Source organism: Etheostoma cragini, chromosome 24 (assembly GCF_013103735.1).
Source record: "Etheostoma cragini isolate CJK2018 chromosome 24, CSU_Ecrag_1.0, whole genome shotgun sequence".
In the NCBI taxonomy this organism is placed as follows: Eukaryota; Metazoa; Chordata; class Actinopteri; order Perciformes; family Percidae; genus Etheostoma; species Etheostoma cragini.
This window is the reverse complement of record NC_048430.1, coordinates 10,880,526-10,895,134: the sequence shown is the minus strand read 5'-3', so window position 1 is coordinate 10,895,134 and position 14,609 is coordinate 10,880,526. Positions and strand designations below refer to the sequence as shown.

Sequence of the window (14,609 nt, the reverse complement as noted above, 5' to 3'; positions counted from 1 at the left end):
CCCCTTGGTTTCAAGGGCCAAGGGGTAGGGGTAAGGGCCAAGGGGTAGGGGTAAGACGGGGAAATGGGATTCAGCAGTAACAGTAGGGTTACCAGATGGTTCTTGAGCCTACAGGCGTTTAACTTCTCTGTTGTGCACAGGGCTGGCAAGAGCCACGGCAATGCGGATGCCCTTTCCCGGCGCGACGCCTTCTTCGCCTCCTTCACCCCGACGAGGACGTTGGTCTCGGGGGGGGGGGGATGTGTGATGTCACGAGAGGCTGCGTTCTGGAGGGCCGCTATGTACCCCTGAGATGGCTGCAGTCACGGGCAGCTTTGGCACCATCTGCTGGTAGAGTTGGGAACTCCACCCCTCAAGCGCACGGCATCCCAACACACCTGAGACCAATCAGGGCCTGATGAGCTGAAGGGCAGCTTAAAGCCCAGAGACACAGTTGGTGAGAAGAGTGTTGTGTGGGAGACAAGCTCAAGTTGTGCTCTCAGAGGAACTATAGAGGATCGAAGCGGCACTTTCCATGGGAAGGATTGAAAGACTGGAATACTTACCTGAAGACTGGAGTTCTTACCGACAGATAGGCCACGGGCTGTGACGCTGTCTAAAAGAAAGGCTGAAGACTTGTTTTCCAGAAGAGATTTACCTGAGGGAATCGGGTCTATGATTTGTGGTTTGAAGAGACATTGTTTAAGTTGGACTCTTGCAAGAGCAACCTTATCCTGATTTACCTTTTTGAACTTGGCATATCTTTTTGTGTTAATTCCCAATAACTTTATTAAAAACCTTTGTTACACTCTAACTTTGTGTCCTTGCACTGCTGAACTGTCCCGCCGAGAGCCGTGTAGCCTCTCATGATATCAAATATGGTGGAGAATGCGGGTAAGTTCACACGCTAACAGTGCATGTCAGAGAAGGACACTGAACATTTGATATCCCAGTTTTTTAAATTGTCCATAAACCCCCCCGAGAAACAAGATGGAGGCCGTGACGCAAGCAAACATGGCTCCCCTGGAGGAGCAAAAGAGAGCCAACCACCTGAAGGCGGAGGAACTACAATTGCAGAGACAGTTGGCCGAAAGTAATGTCCGCCCAATACGGGCGAGTGATTTTATCCAAGATGGGGGCCACCGATGATGTTGAGGCATATCTGTACGCCTTCGAAGCTACCGCCACTAGGGAAGCGTGGCCCAAGGTACAATGGGTTGGACTGCTAGCCCCCTTTCTGTCGGGGGAGTCGCTGAATGCTGTCCGGGAACTGGCCTCCGACCGGGCGACTGACTACGATGCACTAAAGGTGGAGATCCTCAGCAGAAGTGGACTCACCAAGTTCGGCATGGCCCAGCGGTTCCACAGCTGGATCTTTCAACCCGACCAGCCTCCTCGTGCCCAGATGCACGAACTTGTCCGGATCACGCGGAGATGGCTGGTACCGGTGAAGAGTACGGCAGCTGCAGTAGTGGAGGCCGTTGTGGTGGACAAATACTTACGGGCCCTGCCTTATGAGGCGAAACAACTCATCAGCCAACAGGCCTTGACGACAGCGGACCTGACCGTGGAAGCCGTGGAAAGGTACCAAGCCACGACAGAGATGCTTCGGGCTTCCCGGAAGGGGCAACAGAGTGCGCCCACGCCTAAGATGGGAGGAGGCCGTCCAACGAACCCCAATATATGTGTGTGTATATACAGTGAAGAAAATAAGTATTTGACCGCCCTGCTATTTTGCAAGTTCTCCCACTTAGAAATCATGGAGGGGTCTGAAATTGTCATCGTAGGTGCATGTCCACTGTGAGAGACATAATCTAAAAAAAAAATCCAGAAATCACAATGTATGATTTTTTTAACTAATTATTTGTATGATACAGCTGTGATACAGCAGTATTTGAACACCTGTCTATCAGCTACAATTCTGACCCTCAAAGACCTGTTAGTCTGCCTTTAAAATGTCCACCTCCACTCCATTTATTATCCTAAATTAGATGCACCTGTTTGAGGTCGGTAGCTGCATGAAGACACCTGTCCACCCCATACAATCAGTAAGAATCCAACTACCAACATGGCCAAGACCAAAGAGCTGTCCATAGATACTAGAGACAAAATTGCACTCCTCCACAAGGCTGGAAAGGGGTATGAGGAAATTGTCAAGCAGCTTGGTGAAAACAGGGTCACTGTTGGAGCATTAATCTATCATTAGAAAATGGAAGAAGCTAAACATGACTGTTAATCTCCCTCAGACTGGGGCTCCATGCAAGATCTCACATTGTGGGGTCTCAATGATCCTAAGAAAGATGAGAAATCAGCCCAGAACTACAGGTCAATGACCTGAAAAGAGCTGGGACCACGGTTTCCAAGGTTACTGTTGGTAATACACTAAGACATGGTTTGAAATCATGCATGGCACGGAAGCTTCCCCTGCTTAAACCAGCACATGTCAAGGCCCGTCTTAAGTTTGCCAAAAAGATGTATTGCGAGATTTTGGGGAACAACCTCCTTCCCTCAGTTAGAGCATTGAAGTTGGGTCAAGGCTGGGGTTCCAACATGACAATGACCCGAACCACACAGCCAGGATAATCAAGGAGTGGCTCTGTAAAAAGCATACCAAGGTTCTGGCGTGGCCTAGCCAGTCTCCACACCGAAACCCAATAGAGAATCTTTGGAGGTAGCTCAAACTCCGTGTTTCTCAGCAACAGCCCAGAAACTTGACTGATCTAGAGAAGATCTGTGTTGAGGAGTGGGCCAAAATCCCTTCTGCAGTGTGTGCAAACCTGGTGAAAAACTACAGGAAACGTTTGACCTCTGTAATTGCAAACAAAGGCTACTGTACCAAATATTAACATTGATTTTCTCAGGTGTTCAAATACTTATTTGCAGCTGTATCATACAAATAAAGAGTTAAAATATCATACATTGTGATTTCTGAATTTTTTTAACTTATTTTCCTCACTATATATATATATATATTAGAGCTGGGCAGCGGTTAAACATTTAATCGCGATTAACTGCATAATTTCCCTGATGAATTGCAAAATTAAATAATGAATTCAAAAGTTTTTTTTTAATGTTCTGCCATATGAACAAAAGTGCCGTAACATTTGTTCTGCAAAAACTTACCAGCATTTTGTATATGAAGTAGCAGTTAAATGAAATATTTAGTGTACATCTCAACCTAAACAATGTATTTATCATGTCCAGAGGTGAATTCCATCTGGTTGGAACGTGTTGCATAAGCAACTCCTTCTCATGTCCACGTTCATCTGTTGTTGCTCTAACTCTGCAGCACCTGTTGGACTGGGTTTAGAGTCTCACAACTTTTCTGCACTTCAAAAGGACACTGTCAACCGCGCTGTTAAGCAGAGACACTGAGGGACACTGTCCAACACGCTGTAAAGCATAGACACTGTGACCGAACGCCGGAGACCGTGTGCAAAGCAGGGGACCTGAACAGAAGGCACGCAGCAGCGGTCAGATTTCGTATCTATTCATACTATCCTTGCTAACTGTGGTGACTTTATTTGACACAGTTGACTGCTGTGCAACTTCAATAAAGTGTCCCACGCTTACATGTTGGAGCATGGTCGCTTTTGCAGTCCTTTTCAAACAACTCGTGTATTCTTTTTGTGATGGTGCGTGTTGAGGGAATCTCATACCCACCGTCGTCGTTGCGATTCTCAGACCGATGTCCTCTACTGGGCCTGCAGTCTGTAGCTATCAACGTTGCTATGGCATTTGTTAGCGTCTCTTGCCTTTGTTTATCTCTACCCCCCCACGCTGCATCTAACGTAGCCTGCCGAAGCCTCCCGCCACTGTGTGTCTCGTTGAACGATTTGCTGGTATCAACTGTCAAGGTGAAATTTCAGACTGGAAGTACTCCGGTGATAAGGAAATTCAACTTTGTAGTATTTACAAAGTCTGTGAGCAACAAACTTTTACAATAACAAAGAAATTATAAAAACTGCGTTAACGCATGATAAAAAAATTGTCGGCGTTAATTAATCAATGACTTAACACGATAACGCGTTAACTTCCCCAGCCCTAATTTATATATATGAAAAGTCCAATTATATGTTATCTATTTCATATTGTAGTCTTGTAGTGTTGTCTCTTTGCAGTTGTTTGCAGCCTCTGTGTTTGTTTTGGGTCTCCATGTGTTTATGGCCAGGTGTATCCTAGAAACAGTGCATGCTCTTACAGGTGTTGAAGACTCCAGCAAACACCCAGCACTGGGCGTAGGAGACCGGGAGTCCGGTTTTGGCATACTGCAGAAGGATCTGGACGCTACCCGTCCAAGATGTCGGGGACCTGCCCATCGAGTAGTTGTCACTCCAGTTCCCAACACACACGCCATTATCGTCCTGAGAGTTAATCTGAGGGGAAGAGAAAGTTCAGGGAATCATCAGCGTCATGTTCTGGTTGATCAGAAATTACTCAACTAAGATTTTTTTAAATCCACCAGACAGCTGTTGAGATATTTCACTCTGGACCAAGTTAGCTGAACTAAAACTGCAAAATGTTTTCTCACCATTGCGGATCCCATCCTGACTGTTTTAATGATGCTACCTCGGTCGGCGATCGGCATCTGAGACGCATCCAGGATGTAAATACAGGCGTCCAAAATGCCTCGCTCAAACTGCAGTAATAAAACACAGATACTTTCTGGGCTAGGAGGACAAAAAATCTACACAGCCCGTATTAGAAACTTTGTCGTCAGAAACATACAGTTGTGAAGACACAACTATACTACGAATAGGTAAAAAAGTGCCGCTATCCAGCGCTGTTACAGCTTTTCTCGGCTTTAAAGATGGCGCAGAGACTCAGAGAGAGCAGATAGGGAAACGCTGACCATTAAGAGACAACTGGGCTTTATTAAAGTGTATATTCAACCAGTAACACGAAGTTAACAAGCTGCACATGTGCTCATGGGCGACAATCAGTTCTAGGCACCACACCGGATGTCCGGCTTGTCAGGCTTATCATGGCAGCATGCCTCTGTTGACCCAGACTAACCTGTCCATAAACCCAGTCACGGGTTGTCACAGCCTCAAATGAACCCTGATACATCACACCATGGTCGTTGAGGACATACTCGTCCCGCCTTGCTTTATTTGGAAGAAACACAGCATCATCTGCAAAGAGAGACAGACCGAGAGTTTTCAATATACATTAACCGAAACAAAATGAATTTCTCTGAAACATTAATGTTGAAGGAAGATTTAAGAAGAGTTGTGTGTATGTCTGTTTGTATTGCATCATGTCTTTGTAGCTTTTTTAAGGCTTTTTTATTAAGCTTAAAAAGAAGAATTTTTCCAACACATAAAGGAACAATGCATCCTTCAGTTTATAACAAACCTTTTAACTTTTTCTTAAACTTAAGTTACAGGAAATGTCAATTAAAACGACAACAGGAATAGATAGACAAATTACTTTTTACTTTACGTTTTCATTGATCTCCCTGAACCCCTGAAACCCCACAGGAAACCACAACTCTCATTAAGAACTCAAGCTGCAGTCTTGTATAAAATACTTGAAAGCAATATTAGAGTAAAAGTATCTCACCAAAAATTACTTTGGCTAAAAAACAATTTAAAACACTATGTACGAATTAAAGTACAGTTGCATGGAAATTTGAGATAATTACAGTAACCAAGTCATGTACATTTCTCGATTAATTGGTTAGTTGTTTGGTCTATAAAGTGTCAGAAAATGGGGAAAAATGTCAATCACTGTTTCCCAAAACCCATGATGCAACCCTAAATATCAGTTTTTTACCACAACTTCAACATATTCAGTTCACTGCCACAGAGGAGTGAAGAAACTAGAAAATATTCACATTTAACAAGCTCCAAACACAGAATTGTTGCTTTCTTTTCCCAAATAATGACTCTAACTGATTAATTGACCCAAAATAAATGTCGATTAATTTAATGGTTGACATCTTTGCTTTTCTAGACAGGAGAGACACATCTGAACAATGACTCTCAGGTGACAGGAGAGGAGTTCCTACCTTTACACCAGGCGTTGAACAGCATGTACAGGTCGGTGGAGGCGTTCCTCCTAGTTCGCTGCATGCCGGTTCCCACCACAATGGCCACGTACGTACGAAACCTCCCCACGATGGCTTTTGGTGTCGGCGTGATGCCCAGAGTCACAGTTGCACCCTGACTCCCCACAATCCGACCCCGCCACGGGCCTCCAATACGGGAATTGAAAGTCACCACTATCAGGGTGCCCCTACTGGCTGAAGGGTTTTCACCTGGAGAAGGAAGAGGGTTAGGGATTGTCTTCACTTTCGGGACCTTCTTGTATCCTTCGGGTCAAATTGACCCGTGACTTATTTGGGGTTTTAAAAACAATTCTGAAATAAAATGTTACTTCATAATCTATCAACAAATATTGTCTTGATATCAATTTATATTAATTAAGATAACATACAGCGTATGTTTAGGGAATGCAATCAATCTCTACTAGAACACAATAAAAAATTAAGTGTTATTCAAATTTTTTTTTAAAGGTTATAATTAATGTACATACAGTTGGGTTTAAAGTTTGAGCAGATTTTTTTATTAATGTGCATAAAGAAGCCAAGAAAAACTCCAAAAGGCACCAAATGACAGATTAGACATTTGTATAAATTGTCACAAAAAGTGAGATTTTATATACACAATTTACACTTTCAAAATAACAGAAAACAAAAAAATGGCATCTGCAAAAGTTGGGGCACCCAGCACAGTTTATAGCATGCACCCCCCCTTTGGAAAGCTGAGACCTGACAGTGTCTTGGATTGTTCTCAATCATCGTCTGGAAAGACCAGTGGATGTCAATCTTAAGGTTTTAAATGCCCAGACTCATCTGACCTTGTCCCAACAATCAGCACCATGGGTTCTTCTAAGCAGTTGTCTAGAAAACTGAAAATAGTGATTAGTGTGATGTGATGTGATAATGATTCTCACAAAGCAGGAGAAGGCTATAAGAAGATAGCAAAGCGTTTTCAGATGCCAATATCCTCTGTTTGGAATGTAATTAAGAAATGGCAGTCATTTGTAACAGTGGAAGTTAAAGCAAGATCTGGAAAACCAGGAAAAATATCAGACAGAACAGCTTGCAGGATTGTGAGAAAAGCAAGTCCAAACCCATGTTTGACTGCATGATCCATCAAGAAAGACCTGGCAGACCCTGGAGTTGTGCTACACCATTCCACTATAAAGAGATACTTGTACAAATATAGTCTCCATGGAAGAGTCATCAGAAGAAAACCTCTTCTACGTCCTTACCACAAAAAATCAGCGTTGGAAGTTTGCTAATGAACATATAGACAAGCCTGATGCATTGTGGAAACAAGTTCTGTGGACCGATGATAAAGTAGAACATTTTGGCATTGTGACCTGACGTCAGGTCACATGAGAATTAAGCTTTGTCAAGAAAGGCTGACTGGGAGCAGGCTACCGGGCCGATGGCGTTTCAGCAGACATTGCAGTTGAGTTTAGCTGACAAAAGGTGAGCATCATGCGGCGATGACAGTTTAGATTAGGGTGACCAGACAACCCGGCTGGCTCTGTCCCCGGTTTTCACTATGACTGACAGACCCGAAGTTGGAATGAAAGAAAGAAAACACTAACCAAACCTAGTCGATAGTTGCTCAAGACAGCCAGAGCCAGCGCTGCTCAGAGTTTAGAGATGTTTTAGAATGCCGTATTTTACATTGCTAAAATTACTGATTATTTACATGGACTCTGGTGGGTTTAGCAAACGCACTTTTATGTTTTAAAAAAGGATCTCAATCTTTAACAGAAAGGTCGACCTCCCTAGGATCAGACCTTTAGGGGGGCTCAGCCCCTAATGAGAACAGCTCTAGGTCTAGTGTCCCCGTTTTAAGTTTAAAAAAATAAAAACATGACGTTTGTTGGAGGTATAAACACTTCTGAGCTGAAAATGTCCCTGGATTTTTGTCTGAGAAATCTGATCACCTTTGTTTAGATACCAGAACAACTAGTTGAAGGGTAAATTTGTTTTTTTTTCAACCTGATTTTGTGACTAAGTGACTGATGGGAACAACAATCTTTGACATTGGTTGCTGTAGTCTTCAGTGATGAAACAAGCTACAATGTGAGTTAATAGGGGAATTGCACACCTTCAATTTGTGTGCTCAACTTTTGTTGACAACACTATGCACAGCATTCAGTTAAAGAGTCACAGCCAATTGAAATTGTGTTTACTAAAACCACCAGACTCCATGTAAATAACCAGTAATTTAAGCATCGGAAAAGCCACATCATTTAAAGTCACCAGAAAAACATCTCTGATTTAAAAGCTATTTTGGTTCATATTTCCATTTTTCCAACCATCAAAACTCTAGTTTTGGTTGAAACAAAAACATAGTTTGCCAATTTACATGTGAAAATATCTTGGTTCTTAACACAGTCAGTTTTTTTTCTCTTTTAGAAGAGGTCTATCTCTGTAGAGATTCTTTCTTTTAATTTACTTTACTTATTATAATAATCAAAATCAGTGGCAAAAACAGACTTTTAATGGACGAAATTGACGATGCATATGTGCCCCATAGGGTTATATAGCAGCACCAGTTTGCAGCTGTTTATCACAGCAATGTCGCTCAATACTGGACAAATTTTTTTGCATTTAGTACTACATACACTAAGAAATACGTGGAATACCTAGAAATTACAGTGAATTACTTTTAGTATCTATATATACACCAATGGTTCCTAAGGACAACCTGATTGTAAATATCATAAACAAATTGTTATGGTTCTTCACCTTTACAGCTTTGTAATGTTCTTTTTTTGCCCTACACATGTAAACTTGTCTTTTTTTTAAACTTTTGTGAAGAAAGTCACAGGAAAAACCTGTACACCTGTCTCCTATCACAGAATTCAAACTCACCAATCAGGAACTCGAGCTGGAAGTCGTCTCTCTCCGCCAGCGGGCGGTTAAAGCTGACTTTCACCAGGAACTCCTGACCGCGGCGGACCACCAGGTTAGGGGTGTTGTAGGAGCCCGTGTGGTGTTTCTCTTCGTTTATCTTCTGACACATGTCGACCTTCTGCACCGACAGATACGCTGAGAGGAAATGAAGAAAGGGAGAGTACGTCATGGTTGAATGCTATTGGACGATATCCACCACATTCCGCTTCTGGGATTCCTCCGTTCCCACTGGAGGAAGACGTCAAGACTAGTGCAACAGTAACTTTAGTTTTCTAGCCTAATTAGACCCAGAGTCCTGAATGAAATTTTTTTTTGGACTAAAGGAGTAAATGCAATCAGATGTATTACCTATGACCATTTGGTTGTTTTGTCTTATTTTAAATACTTATAAATTATCTGTTTGTGCCAGACGTAATGAAGCCCCTCATTTTTAAAACAATGCAATTACCCATTTCAGCCACCAGGGGAAAGTGGTCACCTTAATTGTCCGCAAACTCCTTTTGCACAATAAGTGTGTTGAAATTCTTACCTCCAGACAGCTGGCTAGACTATCTGTCCAATCTGAGTTTTCTGTTGCACGACTAAAACAACCTTTTATCAAACACACGTTCTACCAGGCTAGAAGATGTGGCCAAGCCAGACCCTCCTTTACAGCGCTGTGGAGGAAGGTCTGCCAAAGCAAGATGCTGTTGATCACTGATCAAAAAATGTTTTCATTATCATCTTCACAGACAGATAAAAACATGAACACATTAAACGGATCTTACTGCCGTCAGGTACAGGTGCTCTGGCTGTGGGAACGTCAGCAAAAGCCTCAAACTCTGGAAAATCGTCTTGTAAACTCCCAAGGTTGGTGGTCGGCACCTAAAGATTAATAACACAAAATAATAAAATGAAGGAGAGCAATGAATACATGTAAGAGCAATTCCATGTTGTAGTTCATCAACATGGAGCTACTTTTAGATGTAGAGCAGCCAAGATAATCGATTGATCGTTTGAGGACTTCATCTTGGGCTTTGGGAAACAATTATTATTATATTTTTTTTTTTTTTACCATTTTCTAACATTTTATAGAGATGACAACTATAATCAATTAACCCTCAAGTTGTTCTCCGGTCACTTGACCCGTTTTTTTTTTTTTTTTAAGAAATATGGGTTTTGTTCAACCCCATTGCCTAAAAATAACACTTAAAAATAATGAAATGCTTTCAAAACAGTATCCTGAAAAGTCCTTGACATATACCAGTGATAACCCATCAACATACATTCCTCTTCGGGTAACTATTAGTCAAAATAATTCAAAATGTCTGCTCTTTTAACTCAGAAATAAGGTATGATTTCAAATAAAGGAGGTGTATTGACCATGAATTCCAAAAGTAAATGTAAAACTGGAGGTAATAAGTTGGCATGAAATAGATGTAACACAGAACTGGGGGATAATTTATACTGTGTAAACAGACAAAGCAGAGCGGGGGTGCATGGTCGACAGGAAGACAACACGAAAGTTAACCCTCTGTTGGCCTCGGGTCAAAATTGACCCGTTTTCAAAAAGTTTCTATATCAATTCAATTCAATTCAATTTCAAATATCAGAAATTTGTGTTTCTTTTCACCACATTCTCAAAAAAAGCAACGCAGATGGTTCCATGCACCGCTCTTCACTAGTGAAATAAATGATCATTCCTTACTGTCACGGAATTTGGGTGTTTTATTTAATTTTATTGCAGTTGAAAAAGAAGATGATTAAAGGTCCCATGAAATGCTTCTTTTTGGATGCTTTTATATGGACCTTAGTGGTCCCTAATACTGTAACTGAAGTATCTTTTATAAAGACCTTAGTGGTCCCTAATACTGTATCTGAAGTCTCTTTTATATAAGCCTTAGTGGTCCCCTAATACTGTATCTGAAGTCTCTTTTATATAGGCCTGAGTGGTCCCCTAATACTGTATCTGAAGTCTCTTTTATATGGGCCCGAGTGGTCCCCTAATACTGTATCTGAAGTCTCTTTTATATAGGCCTTAGTGGTCCCCTAATACTGGATCTGAAGTCTATTTTATATAGACCCTAGTGGTCCCTAATACTGTATCTGACGTGTCTTTTATATAGAGCTTAGTGGTCCCCTAATAGTGTATCTGAAGTCTCTTTTATATAGGCCTGAGTGGTCCCCTAATACTGTATCTGAAGTCTCTTTTATATGGGCCTGAGTGGTCCCCTAATAATGGATCTGAAGTCTCGTTAATATAGACCTTAGTGGTCCCCTAATACTGGATCTGAAGTCTATTTTATATAGACCCTAGTGGTCACTAATACTGTATCTGACTTGTCTTTTATATAGACCTTAGTGGTCCCTAATACTGTATCTGAAGTCTCTTTTATATAGACCTTAGTGGTCCCCTAATACTGTATCTAAAGTTTCTTTTATATAGACCTTAGCGGTCCCTAATACTGTATCTGAATCCATTTTATATAGACCTTAGTGGTCCCCTTATACTGTATCTGAAGTCATTTTCCCAAAATTCAGCCTTGGTGCAGAATTAAAGCCACTAGAACCAGTCCCACAAATGAGCTTTTCTGAGACTGTGCCATTTCTGTGTCTGTAGCCAAATTCTCTGGCGGGCAAAGCAGAGAAAAGGGATGTAAACTTGTCCCCATATGATGTTATAAGGGGAAGATTACCTTCCCTTTCTCTGATTCCAGTTCCGCCCATCTAAGCTTTCACTTTCTCAAAAGCAGAGCAGGATACTCAGGGCTCGGTTTACACCTATTACTATTTCTAGCCACTGGGAGACCATAGGCAGGTTAGGGGAACTCATATTAATTAATGTTAAAAAAAACTCATAAAGTGAATTCTTTATGCCATGGGACTTTTAAAGATTGTTGAAAAATTTAAAAATGTCCACATTTTTTTAAAGCACAAAAAATAAGATGAAGTAACAAAAAAATTGGAAAATGCGACAAAAAAATTAGATAAAGCGACAAAAACATCAGGAAATGTGAATTTTCATTTTGGCCCAGAAAAAAAAGGGTGCATGGTTGAAGACAACACAAGGGTTAACGATAGATGTGGGTAACAATCTACGTGTAGAAACACACAGTTGCATTTTCGATTAACGCAAACAACAATTTCAATATGAAAAAGCCTTCTTCTTCCGCAGGGAGTTGGGTTGGGAACCGGAGGGTTGCAGGTTCAAATCCCCGTACAGACTGAAATACAGAGATGGACTGGTAGCTGGAGAGATGCCAGTTCACCTCCTGGGCACTGGCAAGGGGCCCTTGAGCAAGGCACTGGACCCCCCTCCAAACTGCCCAGGGTGCCTGTACAGCACCATGTGTGTGTATTACAGGCCTGTGTGTAGTGTGTATCAACAACAGAGTGTAAATCAATCTAGATCAATCTAGGGATCAATCTAGAGTATAAATTATTAAATTAAGGCTTGTTTAACTTTTTACAAGAAAAGTGTTTGTTGTCAGTGGTGCGTTACCTTCTCTGTGTAACGCCCCTTGTGGTTGAACTTCGTCCTTGATAGAGACATGATGGCCGGAGGTTTCACTGAAGTCACTGCACAAAAAGAGAAACACATATTTAATGCAGAAACATAAATATGATACTTTGAATGTTGAAATGTACCGATGCATGCTAAATTGGGTAAAAATATACATGAATGTGTCAAGTTTGTGGGCGCTTGGTTATCTCAGTTTGTAGAGGGTACATAGAGGTTAACTCCTTATAATGTGTGTTGTTCCCCTCTCTCCCCCCTTTCATGTCTTAAGGTGTCCTATAAAATATAGGTCTAAAATCCCCAAAACAAATCCTAAAAATAAAACTGACTTGACTTTTTTTTCAGTTTTTTTATGTTTTTCTATGTTGTTTTTATTTATTTATCTATTTTTGTGGAAAACATAAATGTATAATTTGTCAGTCATTTTGTTACTCTTTAAAACAAACGTAGAGGACTGCTTTACGGCCATAATATTGTGAAAGTGTATCCCTTTAATGGATAAAGATGGAGCTCATTACATTTTTATTGATGGGTAGTTTCATAAAATAACAAACAAACATCAAAAGCATCAAAAGAAGCATTAAAGAAAAGTGCCAAAAGCGTCAGAAAAAGTTGTCTTGAAGACAAACCTCTTTTTGCAAAGTTTATATAAATAAAATAATATTTTCAACGTCATTTGTCTGCAGCTTATACTGTTAAGGAAAATCCTGAGTAAAAAGTATCATAAACTACAGGGAATATTCAGGATTATAAAATAAATACAAATGGTCATAGGTGCACAAAACATTCCACACACTGAATTCAATAGCTATATTTTCATATCTTCTACATTCTGTTTAAAAACATGAGATAAAACCTTCAAGTATCTGTTCATCATTACGAGTACTTTTACTTTTGATAATTTAAGTACATGTACCTAATAATACACCTTTTACAATGGACATGTAAATTCACAGTCTTTATTTGTAATTCTTTTGATATTTCCATCTTTTAAAAAATGGTCAAGAGAAATCTGTAAAATGAAATAGAATAATTACATGAAATCAATTTTTGAAGTACTTTATGATAAGTATGTGTAACAAAATGTTTAGGCTTTTAAAATGAATACGTTAATCTTTCCATCTCCAGATAAAATTGCACAATTTTGCAACAATTTATGTTGGAAGTGTGTGAAGTGTGCGTGAAGCGTGTGTGTGTGTGTGTGTGTGTGTGTGTGTGTGTGTGTGTCTCACCGCTCAGATGAAGGAGAGAAGTGGGTCTGTTGAGTCTCTGATGATCAGATCAGATGACGATGAGATTGACTTAAGCATCAGTTTATATACACACACTACTTCCCCTTTTTACACACACACACACACACACACACACACACACACACACACACACACACACACACACTGATACTTTTTACATGAAGTACATCATTAAATACTACTCTAACAGCAGAATATGGTATTATTCACTAATAATAAATCACTTTGATGTTACTTTAGTATTTTTACATTTTCCCAATGCTTTTCTGATGCTGAATGAGATTTTTTTAGGCTTTGGACGCTTTTTTCAAGATTGTTTTGTGGCTTTCTGCGCTTAAAAAAAAAAAAGTGCAGCACATTTACATGAGTGGATGTGAAAAGTTATGCACAATTGAAATAATATCCTACAAAATGATGGCAACCGCTGACCGGTCCCATTACAGTTAAGTGTAGCGGTCTTCACAGTTAAATATAGCATCTTGTGATTCCCACTCCTACTGCAGACTGCAGCAATCTTGTTTAATACTAAACCAATGTCAAAGATTGTTGTTCCTATCAGTCAATTAGACACAAAAACAAGCTAAAACATAATGCTATATATTGCAATTTTATTATTTAATAATTTATTCCCAATTTCAAATGATTTCCCCAAAAGGAAACGTTGTCAACATCCGTTTTATCTAAAAAGATACTTTTCGCTGCTTCTGTTTAATTTTATTGCTGCAAAATTGGATTGTCAAGCATATATAATAAATATATAATAAATATCCATACTTTGTGCCTGTGTATCGATACAGTATTGCCACTGAAAATATCGCGATACAATGCTGCATCGATTTTTCCCCCAACCCTACCTTCTGCTTAATGAGTACCTTTGACAATTTAAGGACATTTTGTTGATAATACCTGTGTACTTTTACTGCAGTAA

General features: G+C 40.3%; 2 protein-coding genes and 1 pseudogene across 2 annotated transcripts in view; 1 reads left to right on the top strand and 2 right to left on the bottom strand.

Moving 5' to 3' along the window:
• LOC117939470 overlaps positions 1–13,738 on the bottom strand; it is a 26,965-nt pseudogene extending 13,227 nt beyond the window's left edge.
• Positions 1–14,609, top strand: part of LOC117939505 (zinc finger protein 501-like) — a 197,132-nt gene that overhangs the window by 81,732 nt on the left and 100,791 nt on the right. The gene's annotated exons all lie outside the window — the stretch shown is intronic.
• The window catches only part of LOC117939530 (chorion transcription factor Cf2-like), a 62,056-nt gene that overhangs the window by 37,333 nt on the left and 10,114 nt on the right, over positions 1–14,609 (bottom strand). The window lies entirely within an intron of this gene.